Source organism: Panthera tigris, chromosome B1, assembly GCF_018350195.1.
Source record: "Panthera tigris isolate Pti1 chromosome B1, P.tigris_Pti1_mat1.1, whole genome shotgun sequence".
NCBI classification, from domain to species: domain Eukaryota; kingdom Metazoa; phylum Chordata; class Mammalia; order Carnivora; family Felidae; genus Panthera; species Panthera tigris.
This window is the reverse complement of record NC_056663.1, coordinates 179950381-179969477: the sequence shown is the minus strand read 5'-3', so window position 1 is coordinate 179969477 and position 19097 is coordinate 179950381. Positions and strand designations below refer to the sequence as shown.

The following is a 19097-nucleotide window of genomic DNA, read 5'->3' as shown; positions in this document are numbered from 1 at the left end:
GAGCCCAATGCGGACTAGAACTCACCAACTGTGAGATCATGACCTGATCCAAAGTCGGATGCTTAACTGACTGAGTCACCCAAGCACCCCCACCCCCCAGTTCTTGACACAGGGTTCTGGAAACCCTTACAAATTCCCAAGGGATAAGGGCACTAACAACATTTTTTGTTCTAAAATTTGATCTTAGGCCCTAATTTCTGACACAGAGCTCCTAAATCTCTTGGAATTTTCTGGATGATATTAGTGTTTTTTTGTTCTAATGAGCTGACTCTGGAGGGGGTGGGGTGGAGTGGAATGGGTAAGGTCTCTGGGTGGGAGCTGGTCACCAGAAAGACTCAGCCAGGGTTAGAAGCTTGGAATTTTTAGCCCATCTCCCATTGTCCAGAGAAGGAGGAAGGGCTGGAAATGGAGTCAATGGTAGATTGTGCCTATATGATGAATCCTCCCTCCATTAAAATTTCAAAAGTATAAATTTCAGAATTTCCAGGCTGGCAAATACATAGAGGTGTTGGGAGATGTCATGCTCAGACAAGGCTAGGAAACTCTGTGCTCCTTACCACATACCTTGTCCTATGCCCCTGTTGCCTCTGGATATTCATCTGTATCCTTTATCATATCTTCTAATAATGAACCTATAAATCGTAAGTAAACTATTTTTCTTGAGTTCTGTGAACTAGTCCAGCATGTTAATTGAACCAAAAGAGCAGGTCATGGGAACCTCTGATTTATGGCCATTGGTCAGAAACATAAACCTGTATTCAGATTGGCATCTGAAGTCTGTGAGGGAGAAAAGGTGATCTAGTGGGACTGAGCCTTCTTTTAGCTGTGGGGTCTGATGCTATCTCCAGGCAGATAGTGTCAGAATTGGGTTAGGTTGTAGGTCACTCAGTTGAGCTTGAAGAATTGCTGAGTGTGGGAGAAAAAAAAAAAAAAATAGATAATCCGGTGTCAGAAGTGTTGTGTGAATTTGATGGCATGGGAGTAAAGAGAAACACAGGAAGACTGAAATGTTGTTATCCCCCTGTCTTCATAGTATTTTAAGTTTTATAGCCTATATAAAATCACAGTATATTCAAGAGGACAGTATATAAAAAAGAATGTTATATAAACAAACATAGGTTACAAGCTAGGAGTAGCTACAGTAAATAGACTAAAGAGGTACTCAGTGGAAAGTAGATGTCAGAAGTCCTGAGAATAAATTCTTTTTATCTTACTGGCTATGTCATAACAAACATTAGGAAATATCATCCTAATACTAAGTGGCCTAACAACAACAACAACAACAACAACAAAAACAAAAAACAAACAAACAAAAAAAACCTACAATGATAGACATGTACATATATATGTGTAGGTTAAACTGTAAATATTTGATATAAGAAGGAATAATAAATATTTTACAACTTTGGGAATTTAGCTTTAAAATATCCCAAAAAGACTGACTGCAATAGAAATACCAAAAGGTCCAATAGATCAAATCAAAATCATTAAGAAATTGAATGGTTATAAAAAGATGAAAATCTCTACTGACTGTGGCATGGTGTAGACGAATTAACCAGATTTTTTAAAGTTTATTTACTTAGGGACGCCTGGGTGGATCAGTTGGTTAAGTGCCCGACTTCGGCTCAGGTCATGATCTCACCAGTGATGAGTTCGAGCCCCGTGTCAGGCTCTGGGCTGTCAGCTCAGAGCCTGGAGCGTGCTTCCTGTTCTGTGTCTCCCTCTCTCTCTGTCCCTCCCCCACTTGTGTTCTGTCTCTCTCTCAAAAATAAATTAAAAATGTAAAGTTTATTTATTTACTCATGAACCGTGAGATCATGACCTGAGCCCAAATCAAGAGTCAGAGGCTTAAACGATGGAGGCACCCAGGAGTCCCACAACCAGATATTTTTTATAACTCATGGTTCATTTTCACTAGAGAGGCATAATATCATCTATATCATTACCTTCATATTATAGATACATAATATTTTCTATAACAGAATTTAAATTTTAGGTTTTGCTTACAATCTTTTAATCATACCAATCACTAAGGATTAGAATGGATAAAACCAACAATTTCATGGCTTTGTGTTTTGTAGAAATCATAAATATGCAGTGCTGGGCTTGGAAAACACAAATATGCAATTAAATTAAATAACATTGTATAGGCCAAGATCTTCTTGGTGGTTCTTTGTAACTATGGACTTTAAATACTTTCTTTGCCTTCCTACTTGGTGACTTAAGTTAAAGCTGTTCAGGTATCCTAATGGCAGCAACTGTAATTTTTCCAGTTGCATTTGGTTCTTTGTGTTGTACAACTCACATTTATTTATATTATTCTTTTATATTTATACTATATTCTTAATAAGTAAAGGAACAAATAACAATATTTGTAATTGTTAAAATCCTATTTTAATATTAGAAGACATATGGAGTACTTATACACAAACACATGTAAATATGGAGAGAAAGAAAGAAGAGATCAGGAACAAAACCAACTCTCTCTCTCTCTCTTTTTGTCTCTCTCACTCTCTCTCATGTACATGTACACACACACATTTGGAAATAGTACATTTAAAGGAATTAACATTCTCATGATTCCTAAAATAAGAATTTTGGAAAATAATAAAGAAAAATGGATTTTTTTTTCTGGAAGATCAAAACTAGATTCAGCTTTGAATTCACAAAATTTCACATATAAAAATGTAAGAACAAGCATACACTTAAGTATTTAAACAAGCTTGAAACCAACAGAGTTATTATAACTTTGGCATGAATGGATAATGTAACATTTAAAAAAGAATATAAATTCATACACTTTGGTATAAATCAAAATTAATATAGACAAATTATATAATTAGTCCTATTAATACTGGATTTAACAGAACCTGCATTTCACAACCTAATATCCATACTTGATGACTTTTGAGATGAATGACACCACGGAGCTGCATATTAGAAATAAAATCATTGCTAATTATTTCAAGTCAGACTCATTTGCCTAGTATAATTAATGACTCTGTAATCAAAACATTAAACTTTAACAGAAAAATATCTATCATGTTTTGCTTTTTATATGTATATACGGCACTGAACAAAATACATTACAAGCCTGGATTCCACTCAGTGTTGCTATGACCTCCTCTAGGACAATCCCAAACTCAAAATAATATTCATGTATCTACAAAGCAACATTTGTCAGAATATAGGGGTGTATAGGATTGCTATTCTTTTCCTCATCTTACCTTTTAATCTGTCGTCATATTAGTAATTCATCCAATTCTTTATCTGCTGAGGAGCTACTTTTTCCTAATATATTGTCATGGAGTTCTCTAGGTGAATTTTATATGCCCATATATAAGAAATTTAGGTAGGGGCACCTGGCTGGCTCAGTTGGTTAAGCATCCGACTCTTGATCTCAGATTAAGTTTTGGTTTTTTTTTTCTTTTTTTTTTTTTTGTAGGTTTGTTCCATTTTGATTCTTTTTTTATTTTATTTTTTTAATATATGAAATTTATTGTCAAATTGGTTTCCATACAACACCCAGTGCTCATCCCAAAAGATGCCCTCCTCCATGCCCATCACCTACCCCCCCCATCAAACCTCAGTTTGTTCTCAGTTTTTTTTATATTTATTTATTTCTGAGACAGAGACAGAGCATGAGCAGGGGAGGGACAGAGAGAGAGGGAGACACAGAATCAGAAGCAGGCTTCAGGCTCTGAGCTGTCAGCACAGAGCCCGGCGCGGGGCTCAAACTCACAAACCGTGAGATCATGACCTGAGCCAAAGTCGGTCGCTCAACCGACTGAGCCACCCAGGCGCCCCAGTTTGTTCTCAGTTTTTAAGAGTGTCTTCTGCTTTGGCTCAGATTAAGTTTTGATCTCATAGTTGTGAGTTCAAGTCCTGTATTCGGATCCACGCTGGGCATGAAGCCTACTTAAAAAAAAAATAAATAAATATATATATATATATATATATATGTGCATATATTTGCAGATATATATATGCATAAATATATGCATATATATTTATGCATATATATATGCAAAAATAATTAATCAAACTATATTTATGTCTTCTGCTTTATTCAATAAACACAGCTATATTTTATAATTTCATATTCACACCTATTCTGATTTTTACGGGACGCAGGTTTTTAAATTTTCTCTACATATTGTACTTTTCCATCGACTGGCATTGGTTCTTAAAAATAAAGATTTGAGAAAAGACATATAGAGCTGTAATTCTCTGTATTGTATGTCTCTTCTTTTTCTACTTTAATTTTCAAAAAAAAAAAGGTATATGACAAATATTCTAAACTGATATACAACTTTTTCTCTTTCTTTTTAGGAATTCCATTCAAGGTTTTTCTTTACACAAAATAAAATTTAGGATAATTAGTAAACTAATGTAGGAAAGGTAAGATGTTTTCTGTGTGACTTGTGAATCAAGAGATTTGGGATTGAAAAAAACTCTTATCTACAACATACATGGTCTTCTAAACGTCACTTAACCTCCTTGAATCTCAAATTTCTTCATAGACCATGTGTGCAGACATTGAAGTAAGTGGGGCAAAACAGAGGTAACTACTGGCAGCTGATAAGGATCTTGTCATCTGAATCCACATTGAGCCTCTCAAAACTACCGTGACTGACTCCAGAGGTAAACATAATTATAACCATGTTTAAAACTCTATGAACATTTCCTTTTTGCCAGGCACTGTGCTAATTATTTGTATTTGTCATTTCTTCAAATTCTCACCACAGATCCATGATTTAGAAGCCATTGCCATTTCCAGAGAAGGAAATAATAGCTTGTTAAAATCAAGTTCAGATCATTTAGTCAAATGTAATGTAACATGAACACATATGATGAAAATACTCTAGCTTTATTCTTTCATTAGAAATGACACACATTGGGGCACCTGGGTAGTTCAGTTGGTTGAGAGGTTGACTCTTGATTTTGGCTCAGGTCATGATCCCAGGGTTGTGGAATGGAGCCCTGAGACAGGCTTCATCTTGAATGTGGGGCCTGCTTAAGATTCTCTCTCTCTCTCACTCTACTCCTCTACCCTGCTGGCACTGTCCCTCTCTTTTTCTCTCTCTCTCTAAAAATAAATAAATAAATAAATAAATAAATAAATAAATAACATACATTGAGGAATTAACCTTCCCACACCTTGTGCATTTACTAACAATGCCCTTTTCCTTCCAATTTTTCCCCCCAAGAGGGGCAGCCTGACACTAAGGAGAGACATGCACTTTTGCTGTCAGACAGATAAGAGTAACAATTCTACCTCCATGGTTACTAACCCTGAGGCCTTGGAAATGTCAGCTAAACTCGCAAAGCTATGGGCCCTGCTTTTGTAAAGTGGCATTTAAAACAACCAGCTCTGTGTGCTTTATATAAAGTTGAAAATAATCAAGGTAACGGTATATGGTGCACTATAAATGCAACAGATATTACTTTTATGAAAACATCTCATATCTACATGTGAAAGCAGTCTAGAACAAATCCCACATCTCCTGGAATCTCTTACCGATGTTTCAGCTCATGATGGAAGAATTGAGGGAGGGAAAAAGAGCATTTCCTTCGAAGAAATTGGAGAACAAAAAAATCTACCGGAAAAGGAAATTCATGCCCTATGGTTGTGGGATTAAACACTCCGTCTATTGGTTGTTACACACTAAAAGGCCAGTGTGATTGGATTTCTTGAAGAAAGAAATAAAAAAGAGTCTATATGTGCCTCTCTTTTTTATTGGGCTGAGGCCAAGTCAACCTGTAAACTGGAGGGGACAACAGATTATCAGTTTGTTTCCCTTCAGCAGTTGGCTAACAAGTGTTCAATCTTCAAACTTAATACTTAATTCTAAAACTTTCATATTCATATCTGGAGTCTAACTGTAACAAAGTAGCTTAATTCTTTTTTTTTTAAATGTTTATTTATTTTTGAGAGAGAGAGAGTGAGACAGCGTGTGAGTGGGGGAGGGGCAGAGAGAGGGAGACACAGAATCAGAAGCAGGCTTCAGGCTCTGAGCTGTCAGCACAGAGCCCGACGCGGGGCTCGAACTCACAAACCGTGAGATCATGACCTGAGCTGAAGTCAGGACACCTAACCGACTGAGCCACCCAGGCGCCCCCAGACTAATTCAATTCTTTAACTGATGACTCAGAAAGTCATGTGTCCGTATTTCATGACAGGGTACTTATTATGTATTTGCAGATGGGTAAAGGGTGTTTTCTTTTTGGTGCTTTTTAATAGAGCAACCAATGGAAGGGTTTCCGCTCATTCTGGTCTTACAGGTTGAATGAAAATATGCTCTGAGGTCAGATGGTGAAACTGAATACTTGCAGTAGGCCAACATACAAGAATTACTAGTGAGTTGCAAAGTTTATTGATAGACTGTATAACATTACAACATGCTTTTCCATCACAGTGAGAATGAGACTGTAATGATGTCAGAATCGATAATTTCTAGACTGTTGGGCTGCAATGACCTTGACCCTCTGGTGTGGCAATTAATGCCTCAATAGCTTTTGCATTTTTGATGTTCAAAGGATAACAAAAATAAAATCATTGTTAAGCATTATTTTTATCTGTTGATTTGAAGGGTGATTTTCTTTTCTTTTTTTTTTTTTTCAAGGATGATCGTAATATGAAGCAACGACCCTAGAGAAAGCTGGGATTTGTGATTCTCCCTTGATTTCTTGCTTTACCTGTCTTCTTTTTTCAAAGGATTACCTGTAGGAGAAATGTCCTTATATGTTAATTCCATGTGTCTTGATGAAAGCTATATTACTGGTACTTTTCTAGTCTTAAAGTCTAAGTTTGAAAACTGTTGGAAATGGGTCCAAACATAGACAGGGATGTTGAACATAAATAAATAAGGTTGTCTTACTATGTTTTAACTAAATTTATTCACGGTTATTACCAGATAATTGATGATAGGATCTATTTATAAAATCTTCCAATATAACATTAGATGTGATCCTTTATGGTTTTCCCAAGATTCACATTGACATGCTTGCCAATTAACCAGAAATTTGTGAAATCTCCTACTTAGAAAAATAATGATTGCTCCCAATATTTCTCACAAAGATGATACAAGAATTAATAATTTAATGATTATATGTCAAATAACTTTGAGGAGGCAATAATAGGGGAGTTTCTTCTCCTTAGATCTTTAACTTGAAAATCAAGACCTGTCACATGAGTTTTTACGAATAAAGGTAGTCAGTTAATGCGTCTCTACGTTCCTTTTATTCCGTTGCCTCCAAAGACATAAATCCCAATGGCAATCAATAATTGTTTTTCCTTTCTGGCAAATTAGAATAAAGGATTAAGAGTTTATAAATTCAAAGCAAAAATAAATAGGCTGTTCTAGATCCTTGGTTCAAACGTTCATAAATAATACTTTTAAAAATACTATGATATGTATAGTGTAGTTTATGTGTATGGGCTTGGTTTTCTCTGCAGAGGATATATTCACATTATTTCAAGTATTCGCTAAGTATAATTTCTCCATAAGGATATCACTTATGTGAGTAGATGGCTGCCTGCCTGGCCAAGGTGAAGGAGAAGCAACATTGCTTATGATTTCACGTGTGAAATCCTAAAATGCAAAGCATTCAAGGTGTCGAGAGCAGTCAGTTCTGCCCGAGAAGATCCTGTGAATGGCAAGTGGCTGGCAAGACGATGCACTTGAATGAAGGTTTCTCCCGACTAATGGTAGATAACACGGCCCAATGATTTATGGCAACACCAGGCACGTAAAGAAAATAAACAGGGTTTTTATGTCGAAGCACCACTTGAAGTCATATCCCCTGATCGCTGTCATGCTACGTGTTTTACTGACCACGTATGTTCACTTCTGACAGGGAGGGCCTGACGTAGTTAATATGGGCATGTTCTTGTCAGAGCACATGAGATTTGATTCATTTAAGTGCTCCATTACCAACTCTGACAGCCTTTACAGCTCTGTTGGGAAATGAAGTACAACATCAGGTTACTAAGCAACTCCGCAGCTTTTTCAAAAATATGTCTTGGAACTCACTTGTTTCTCCTAATTGATTCCATCCACATCATTTCGAACATAAATGGGACATCATGTTTGGAGATATGCCGGATCGCTACTTCAGCTAACGTGTCTTGCTACCCCTGCATATCCGACTCAAGGACTGGCACATAAGTGTCATGCTCAAAGCAAGTTTTTATCTTTCTCCGGGGTTGCACTGAAAGGAAATACATATTCTTCTGGCAGTTTGAGCGAGTGTCTGAAGTTATCTGCACAGTCAGAAAATAACGTGAAAGTCGAGGAGTGATCCTCATTTTTTAAAACTTTTACACAGTATGGAGTTTTAATTACCCAGTCAGAGTTACCCCTCAGCACACACTCGCAATACACTATATCCGGATTAATAGTAAATCTATCTCACAGCATAGCAGTCATTTTGACAGTGCTGCAGTCGCTAAACCTCTGAGCAAGATCGTATCTCATCCGGTCCTGAAATACTGGTGATAAATGCATCCGTCATGTTTTATGCAGAGCAAAGTGGGCTTTTATTATCTACGACTCCTTTTTGAATTATATCAGAGGTGAAGAGGAAACAATGAAATGTTACAAACATTTTATATTCGGTGTACTTTCTCAAGGACCCATTTACTCTCCACTCCACAGTTAAGAATGGTGTATAATTTAGCTACTAACTCTGTGTACACAGAATATTTTGTACTTTGATAAGTGTCAAAGATATAGGAGAAAAGGACAGATTGGGAGGAGGGAAATATGGATATATTTACTCTGTGTGTGTCTTAGAATTGTTGAATTATGTATTTTTATGTATTATTTATTTAATTTTTAAAAATATTGTTTTAAAGTTTATTCATTTTGAGAGAGAGAGAGAGAGAGAGAGAGAGAGAGAGAGAGAGAATGAGGGCACAATTTTGGGGGTGAGGCAGAGAGAGGGAAGGAGAGAGAGAATCCCAAGCAGGCTCCGTGCTGTCAGCACAGAGACCCATGCAGGATTTGAACTAAGAACTATGAGATCATGACCTGAGCCGCAATCAAGAGTCAGACACTTAACCAACTGAGCCACCCGGGCGCCCCGACTTATTTTCTTTTTATTTAAAATATGACCATTACAGAATCCTTGACAAGCATTGCTTCACAAATAACCACGTTTAAACAGCTGGTATAAAAAAAATTAATTATTGAATTAATTGGAAGAATCACAGTAATAGAAAACATGTACAGTAATTTACAAATTCCATTTTTAATGTAAACCTAATTACAGAAATGAGTTTTATTTACTGAAACAGAATGCAGTGGTGGTTATTAATATTGAATGGCTTTATTAGTCACATAGAACCAGGTATGGAAACCTAGCCATAGGATCATGGTAAAAATTAACACAATCGTATTCACCACCATAACCCTGCCATAGCCAATGTACGATAAATAAAATTTCAGTTATTTTAACAAAATATTACATTAACACATTCTAATATAATAAATTATGACTAATACATACTTTATCTAAAATACTTCTGGGGCGCCTGGGTGGCTCAGTCAGTTAAGCTTCTGACTTCGGCTCAGGTCATGATCTCACGGCCCGTGAGTTCGAGCCCCGCGTCGGGCTCTGTGCTGACAGCTCAGAGCCTGGAGCCCGTTTCAGATTCTGTGTCTCCCTCTCTCTCTGCCCTTCCCCTGTTCATGCTCTGTCTCTCTGTGTCTCAAAAATAAATAAACGTTAAAAAAATTAAAAAAAATAAATAAAATAAAATACTTCTATGTTTATTTTGAAAATAAAGTGCACACCATTTTCTTATTACAGGAAAACTCAGACAACCACTAGATGATAGATGATGATAGATAGATAGATAGAGATATATCTATGGCAAAAAATAATGACATTTAATGAAATAAGACATGCAAAAGCATGTGTGGAATATTCAGCTGATTCAGTATCTTTTTTTTTTTACCACAAATGTAGCTTTATTTTTTTTCCTTTTTTTACTATGAAATTTATTGTCAAATTGGTTTCCATACAACACCCAGTGCTCATCCCAAAAGGTGCCCTCCTCAATGCCCATCACCCCCTTTCGCCTCTCTCCCACCCCTCATCAACCTTAGTTTATTCTCAGTTTTTAAGAGTCTTATGGTTTGGCTCCCTCCCTCTCTTTTTTTTTTATCTTCCCCGTCCCCATGGTCTTCTGTTAAGTTTCTCAGGATCCATGTAAGAGTGAAAACATATGGTATCTGTCTTTCTCCGTATGACTTATTTCACTTAGCATAACACTCTCCAGTTCCATCCACACTGCTACAAAAGGCCATATTTCATTCTTTCTCATTGCCACGTAGTACTCCATTGTGTATATAAACCACAATTTCTTTACCCATTCATCAGTTGATGGACATTTAGGCTCTTTCCATAATTTGGCTATTGTTGAAAGTGCTGCTATAAACATTGGGGTACAAGTGCCCTTATGCATCAGTACTCCTGTATCCCTTGGGTGAATTCCTAGCAGTGCTAAAAATATGGAACGCTTCACGAATCTGTGTGTCATCCTTGCGCAGGGGCCATGCTAATCTCTGTATCGTTCCAATTTTAGTATATGTGCTGCCGAATCGAGCACCTGATTCAGTATCTTTGTCAATAATTCTTTCTATTAGAAACCAGCCCAATCACTGTCAGACTAATTCTGCTCCACTGCTAGTTAGAAGAACCCAACAGCTAGGTGCACCTGGGTGACCCAGTTGGTTGAGCGTCAGACTTCAGCTTAGGTCATGATCGCATAGTTTGTGAGTTCGAGCCCCACGTTGGGATCGCTGCGGTCAGCCTGTCAGCACAGAGCCTAGTTCAGATCTTCTGTCCTCTCTCTGCCCCTCCCCAGCTTGTGCAATCCCCCAAATAAATATTGAAATAAAAGAAGAACTGAACAGCTAACATCAACCCCGGCAGCTGATATTTTGAAAGGAAACTGATGAAAATTGAAGTTAAAAACATCACTACCAAAACCTACAAATAAACCACAAAATGACTATTTCTATCCCTTTCGTCAATAGGTGACATCCGTTAGCAGATTTGACAATGTTTGCTTTCAGGAAAAAAAAAAAAAAAAGAAAGAAACAACCAAAAGTTACTAGTCAAAACTGCTTTTTACCCTCTGAACTAAGACTCCACCTCTCCAATAGGATTGCTCCCTAAACACTTGGCAATCTTAATTTTTGGCAGCCCCAAGCAAGAGAAATCAATAAAAAGAGTCCCATACAACAGTATCAAATTGCAGTCATAGACAGAAGCAGCCTGAGGTGAATTTTAATTCAACATGAGCACCCTCGAGAAAATTTTCTGTTCATGACAAAGGCAGAAAAACCTTGGATTTCTCAAATATTTTCTCAGTGCTGAAAAATTAGCTTCCTTCCACAAGTGTTCCTTAAAGAGCACAGTTCAAAATTATGTTGCATAATATGATATTACAAAGACACAGTACTGAAGACAAAGACAGGGGGCATAAGTGAAAACACCATATAAACCTATTATTTTAGGGAACAAAGTCGATTGCCAACAATTATATATAGTTTTCACAACTGCATCTCAATGGAATTGTTCCTGGATTGTTTCATTTTGACCTCTCTCATATTTAGTAGTAATGCTGTTCTTTCCTATTTTCTTTTTTTGTTTGTTTGTTTGTTTTTTTGTTTAATGTTTATTTTAGAAAGCAAGAGCATGCATGAGCAGGGCAGGGATGGGGGCAGAGAAAGAGAGAGAGAGAGAGAGAGAGAGAGAATATTAAACAGGCTCAATGCTATGCGATACTGGGCTCAATCCCGCTACCCTGGGATTATGACCTGAGTTGAAAACAAGAGTCAGTCTCCTCATCAACTGAGCCACCAAGGTGACCCTCTATTTTCTCATGATAAAAGCAATTAATGTTTATTGCAAAAAGCAGTTTAGAGAATGCAAATGATAAAAATGGAAGATGCATAGAAAACAATCAAGTAGCTTCACCAGTTCACCAATGTCGACATTTTACTACATATAATTCTCATTTTTGCCTAGTCTTATACATACTTACATACATATTTCTAGAAAAAATTATGACCGTGCATGGCATTTTCTTCGTGTCACTGATTTTTTATGTAATAAATAGTGGAATACAATTTTTAAGATAGTGAGAATTTTTGTGAAGCCTCATATCAAATGGCTGTTCTATATAAATTTAAGTATGTTATCAAATCAATTTCTTTTATTTCTTTTATTTTTTAAATGATTATTTATTTATTGTGAGAGTGAGAGAGTGAGTGAGCAGAGACAGGCAGAGAGAGAGGGAGAGATAATCCCAAGCAGGCTTTGTGCTGTCTGAGCAGAGTCCAACTGGGGGCTCAAACTCAAACCGTGAGATCACGACCTGAGCTGAAATCAAGAGTTTGAGGATTAACGAATTTAGCCACCCTGGCACACCTTTCTTCTTTAGATATTCAGTAATTTCAAGTTTTTGATCCAGTAAATAAATGATTTTGTTGAAATAGCTTTCTTATAGCCATAGATGTTAAAAACATTACAATTTTTTAGGATATCTTTATTTTTTTTCTACACTGGGAAAAATGGAACCTCATCCACATAAAAAGCATTCCTGTGATACAGAGAAATAAAAACATTTTACTTTAGTAATGAATCTAAACTCAAATTCCAACAAGGATGTGAAAAAACAATTTGTGTCTACCTATCTGAAGAGCTAACAGAAAAAGCTACTGCTTCTAAATGCTTTAAAACTGAAAATGCTTTACAACGTTGTGAAGGAGGACTAGTAGAAAGCTTAAGAAGAAATAAATAATGAAGGCATTATTAATTTACAAAACACATAACCCAATGCAACTATTTTTACTGAGCATTTATTAATTACTGATGATGAACGAGATAATGATGGCAGTAGGGACATTAGGACCTAACCGTGTGTTTCAAATTTAATACGGTATTTGAAAAAAACAAATGCGGTACATACGAAACCGGAAGTCTGATAATATGATACAAATGCACTGCCACAGTAAGTCAAGGGAGAAAGTGATGAATCATAGAGTAGGCAGGAATAATTCAGAAACAAAAGGCAGAATTTGAAACCAAATCTGAAAGAAGCTGATTTCAGATGACACTTACATCCACTTTTGCATAGAGTTAACTTATCCTATTATCTGCCTGTCATTTTACTTTGTTCTTGTTGTTACAGAATATTCTCCTTCATTGAGGATGCACACAGCATGAACAGTGTAAAAAATTTTTTTAAAAATATGCAAAATAGATTGAGGGTGTTTTAAGAATTCCCAGAAGCATTGTACCACCCACCCACCCTCTTTTGATAATTTATTTGGGAAAATACTCACACATAATAATCAGGTTATTCTATAATGCATTTTCCTCATGAAAGAGGAAAATGGATGCATCATCATTTAGTAAGTCTATCGATATACATGGCAAAACAAAATCTAGACACTGTAGTAATAGGCAGCTAGATAAATAAGCACATAAGTGTGCGTTTTTCAAGCTTACAGATGAGAATGTAGAGAATCTCTAAACAGAAGACAGAAATTGAAAGCGTGAGAGCATGATTGCAGAAGTAATTGTGAAAGTTTTCAATTGGTAATAACGTATCGTTATCAGCTGATGTAAAATTATGCTCACTGGACTATGGTATCATCCAAAATTACTTAATTGAAGCCTCAGTATCATTTGCCACAATACATCCAAACATGATACTTACATACCACAATTAATCATCAACTGCAAGGTGAAAATGGCTGATGCTTCTTGTCGTGTATTAACATATACTGAAGTTATTAAATATATGAAATATTAAGATATGTCCTCTTGGTAGTGAACTATCTTCAGAATAGCTCTTTTATCAGTTAGTTACAATTGCATACAAGGAAAAATAACCTTCTTCAGGGAGAGGAATGAAGAAACCATGAGAAGACCTGAAGTCTTTGACATTGCTCTTGAAATAACCTCTGGAAACGTGGAAGAATCTGTACTTTGAAAACAGGTAATGACTGACAAGAATCATATACAAGCATAAAGTAGTATACCATTTGTAATTTAGTCTGTGTCATTCATTTACATCCATTCCACAGATTCTTAATCAATAGTGTGTGGCTGAGTTTGATGCCATGTGGAAAGCAGTGGGTGAAATAGTAACTTGTTTTAGCCTCCAATTACACAAGAAGGTAAGTGGCAGTTCGGAATCTGTTAACCTGGATGCCACAGAAAACACAATGACATGTACCATTGTCATATATATATATATATATATATATATATGTGCGTATATATATGTATATATATATATATATATATATACACACATATATGTGTGTATATATATATGTGTGTATATATATATTTTTTTTTAATGTATTCAGAGAAAATATGTCCAACATTGGTGCAGCAGTTCAACAGTGTCATTAATAAACCATGATCTTCCATGTTTGTGTTCTGTGACTCTTGGAAAGTTGGCCTTTCTCCCCACAGTAAAGATGGCTGCCACACTCTGGTCAGTAGTAAGGGACAGAAAGATGAAGAACTTTCTCTTTTAGAAACAATGGTACTGGTCAGAACTTGGTCATGTGGCTAAGGAAAAGAAATTACCATGACTAGTAAAGATCAATCATAAAATAACCCTTGAGGCTGGTGTGTAGGCCATGCCCTCCCTCCTATCAAGGGTTCTCTCCCTATTACCTAGGCTGTTGTATGAAGTAGGCATTTATTCTTAACTCAATGGGAAGAATTAAATTGTTTCTCACTGTGGAGTTACACAATCTAATTTTCCTTTTTAACAGTTATTCTAGGTTCCAGGTAGAAAATGAATTGTCAAGTTTCTACAGTCTAAGAGGATAGAAGTTAGAAAAAGTCTGAGTAACTTTAGGAAGAGGTAGGAATGCCCAGCCTCTGTAAGTTGCAGTCACAATGGAACAAAGTATGAAAGAGATTTTTTTTGTGATAATGTTTATTTGCCACAATCATGGTTGAATTTCATCTTAGGCTCACCAAGCTGGAGATCTATTGTACATTCAAAGACTCCCTTTGGCATGCCTTGCTCCCAACTTCTGAATACCACAGTTCGACCTCACTGGGATTTTTTTAATCTTCATAGTCTCAAGTCCTATATGTAAACTGTTAAAAGCAACTCTGAGCCACTCATTGAAGCCCTTTGTACAGTATGTGCTCTCAAGGCCACACTTCCCTTTGAAACATTTGTGCGCTATGTCCCTGTAGTCCAAGCACCATGTAAACCATGCTAGGAGCAGAAGTTCTATGAATGAAAAACTCTGCAGTAATCTATTTTCTCCATTCTCCTGGTTCCATTGGGAAAAAAAAAAAAAAAAAAAAAAAAAAAAAACAAACAAAAAGAAAAACTTCTCTGCCCAAACAATATGCACAGCATTCCAGTTAGAACATATCTTATACTTCCATGATGAAAGATAGATGTTTTCACAAAAGGGCTTCTACTTGGACTAAATCCCTATCAGTATAATGTTTGCTTTGATCAGGAGACAACAGTGGGAGGGTATTCTACAAGAAAATATTATGATGCAAGTTGGAAAACTCCCCATGTGGCATATGCAATGTTATGATTTGGAAAATTCTTAGATTTTCCTTATCATTTCTTCTTTCAGCTTCGTACCTGCCAAAGTCCACTTTCTCCAATTCTCTATCCACGCTCCTTCAAGTTCAGTGCTCAGTCTTGACCCAATAAAATATGTAACCAAATGTTGTATGACTTATCATATTACTCCTTTTATTGCTAAATTATGCAAATACATTTCTTATCACTTTTTTCTTTCTTTCTTTCTTCCTTCCTTCCTTTCTTCCTTTCTTTCTTTCTTTCTTTCTTTCTTACTTTTTTTTCTTTTCTTTTTTTCTTTTTTTGGTGAATAGCGTCTAGTTTAGGGATTTTACATTAAAACAATGTTTTCTTACATCCTAGAATTTGCCTTATTTGGCCTAGTCATCTTCCTACCTAACTAGGTCTTAGTGCCCAACTATAGTCAGGTGAGAGAAGCCATTATATCTGTTACCAAACTTACTTGATTCATGCTACCAATCTGTTTGTGTGGATATTTAAAGACTGACCATGTTTTGATTTGTGGTTGCCAATTTGCACTTCTTTCTGAAATATGTGGTTGTTATTATTATTATTATTATTATCAGTGGATGTCACAATGTTAATGCAATCTATACCCACTAGATACTTCTCTTTTTGACCGGGACTTCTTCCTATCACTGTCAATGGGTCAATTATTTTTCCTACCCAGGATCCAAGATAGACAAAGCAGTTCTGTAGTATAAGACCTTTTCCTCTCTAGGAAAATGATTCTAATTATGAAACTTAAGGAATAAAATAAAACAACAAACAACAACACAAAAAGCCGCCACAAAGCTTGTTCTTCTCCTGGCAATGAGATACTTAAAAAATTCCACAAAAAAGTGTATCTAAGTATTAGGTAAAATACTAGTATTGATGACGTTATTATGGAAAAGTTTTAGACCTTATAATTGACTTGCAAAATATTATAATTCTATCCAAGGTCCTTTATTGTGTAGGATTAAAGTAAGAATGAAAACATTCCATATATTTGCTACTAAGAAATACACTTAACCAGTATCCTTTTGTGTATATATAACAAAATGCAGCCAATTTATCAAATATTCTATTCCATTGCTCAACAATAGCATGTGAAAAGATTTTCATTGTCTGTTACTAATAACTGCATTGCCATTTTTTTTTTTCTTTCAAATGGGGACAAATGTTTTTGTTTGTTTTTTTAAGCTCAGGCGAAAGTTTTTAGACCACCAGGAAAGCTATATTGCCACAACCTCAGAGTAACTCATGGTGGTTAAGATACAGAAGGATAATAGGAACAAAACAATAAAATATAATGCTTTGTCATCTGGTGTGTATTTTAGACACATGGGATAAATCAGGATAGACAACTGTGATCAGAGACAGAGCTGGTCTCCTGGGTTTCTCTTCATGATTTTCCTCAAGTTGGGTTTCATGACTCTTATAATCTGAGACCTAATTAGAAATATCAGAATAAAATAACTACTAAGAAGAGAATTATCTAAACAGTAAATTCTATTCCCCACATTAAAGTTTTTTAATAGCCTAAGAGAAGAAGAAAAGAAAAAAAAATTAAATGGATTAGGAAAAACTTTTTGAATTCTGAAATATCTTCAAGAATCCTAAAAGCAGCTCAAAAAATATTTGTTATAGAGACAAATGTGTCCTCCCACAAAATTCGTATGTGGAAGACAAACCCCCAATATCTTAGGAAATATTTTTGTGTGTAAATTTGGAGATAAAGTCTTTAAAAAGTTAATTAAATAATTAAGGGTAAGGGTCTTAATCCAATAGGATTTATGTCTGTGTAAGAATACTTATAGCAGAGGGGCGTCTGGTGTCTCAATCAGTTAAGCATCCGATTTCAGCTCACGTCATGATCTCATGGTTCATTAGTTCGAGCCCTGTGTGGGGATCTGTGCTGATGGCTCAGAGCCTGGAGCCTGATTTGGATTCTCTGTCTCCCTCACTCTCTGCCCCTCCTACATTCATGCCTTCTCTCTCTCTCTAAAAAAAAAAAAATAAATACACATTTAAAAAATTTTTAAAAAGAATACTTACATTAGATTATTCATAATTTCCAAAAATTGGAAGTAAATAGAATATCCTTCAAAAAGTGAATATTTAAACAGGTGGTGTTACTTTCACATAACGGAATATTATTCTGCTACTAGAAGGAATGAGCTATAAGGTCACATGAAGACATGAATGAATCTTTAATGCATATGAAAGATGTCATTCTAAAAAGTTACAAACTTTTTAGAACATTCTTTCAGGAAAAAGAACTAGAGACAGTAAAAATAAATCAGTTTTTTTCTACAGTTTTGGGGAAGAGCGGCTTGAAAAGGTGAATAACAGTATTTTTAAGGTCAGTAAATCTGTTCTGTATAATAATGTAATGTTGGATCCCTGATGCTATGCATTTGTCAAAATCTTTAGATTTTAAACCCTAAAGGGTGAAACAACATAAGCAAAATGAAAATTAGAAAAAAAAAAAAAGGAGATTGAGGAATCCCAGGATGGAATGATTCAGCCTATGACAAAAATACATAACACTATGACATGTATGAAACCATTTATTGAAAGAAGTGAAGGAAAACGTACTGACCTAAGAACATTTGGAAACCAAAGCTAGTGTTTTGAAAACTAAATGCAAAGGGAGTTGTGCCTAACATCCGCAATTGTTGACAGTCGTTTCCCATGTGCGTACCAAGCATGTTAGGATATAACATGGATAGGATAGAAAGGGTCTCTGCTAGCCAGGCTTTTGTGTTGAAGCTGGAAGAGATAAGCGAAGGGAGAAGGTGGCAATGAGCCAAGCACTAACAGAGTCAGCAACATCGATATAAACACAGGTAGCTTAGTGTACATACTTAATATGCATATAATATACATACATCACATGTAGAAGTATTTATAGACATGTCTATACAAGTAGGTTAGTGTACCTATTTGTAGAATATAAAGAAAAGTTTCTTTGCTCTGTTAGCTGAATGAGACTGGTAGCAATGCCATCCCAGTAGCAATAAACTTCTTCAGTACCCAGATCTTGCATTCAATTCTACTCAGCAATAAAAGAAACTGAAAATCCTTACAAGAATGTCTAAATCTAGTATTGAGACAGAGAATATATATAAGCCTAGAACCTCTTATATACAGAAAATTTAAAAATTCCTAAAAAACAAAACAAAACAAACCCACGAATATTTAATATATATATACATATTCGCCAAATAATCCCCAGCGGTCAAACTGGAAACAGTTTGAAGAGATAAATAAAGCAAATAATATTGGATTATAACTGAAAATGTAAAATAAATGTCCATACATCAATACACATATAAATAAATAATTGAATAGACAAACTAACAAATAAATTTGACAGAAAAGATAAGTCTCCTATGTGAAAGAATTTCAAATAGTGTATCGAGATACTTTGCCATTAAGAAAGGGTGAGATAAGTCCCCACACTTTAAGTATGAACTGTTCATAGGGA

The 19097-nt window shown here is 35.6% G+C and overlaps 1 non-coding gene across 1 annotated transcript; it reads right to left on the bottom strand.

Moving 5' to 3' along the window:
- Positions 1–10514: 10514 nt before the first annotated feature.
- On the bottom strand, positions 10515–10618 carry LOC122238176. The gene has a single exon (XR_006217138.1). It is a non-coding gene; the product is annotated as a U6 spliceosomal RNA (small nuclear RNA).
- Positions 10619–19097: the final 8479 nt, after the last annotated feature.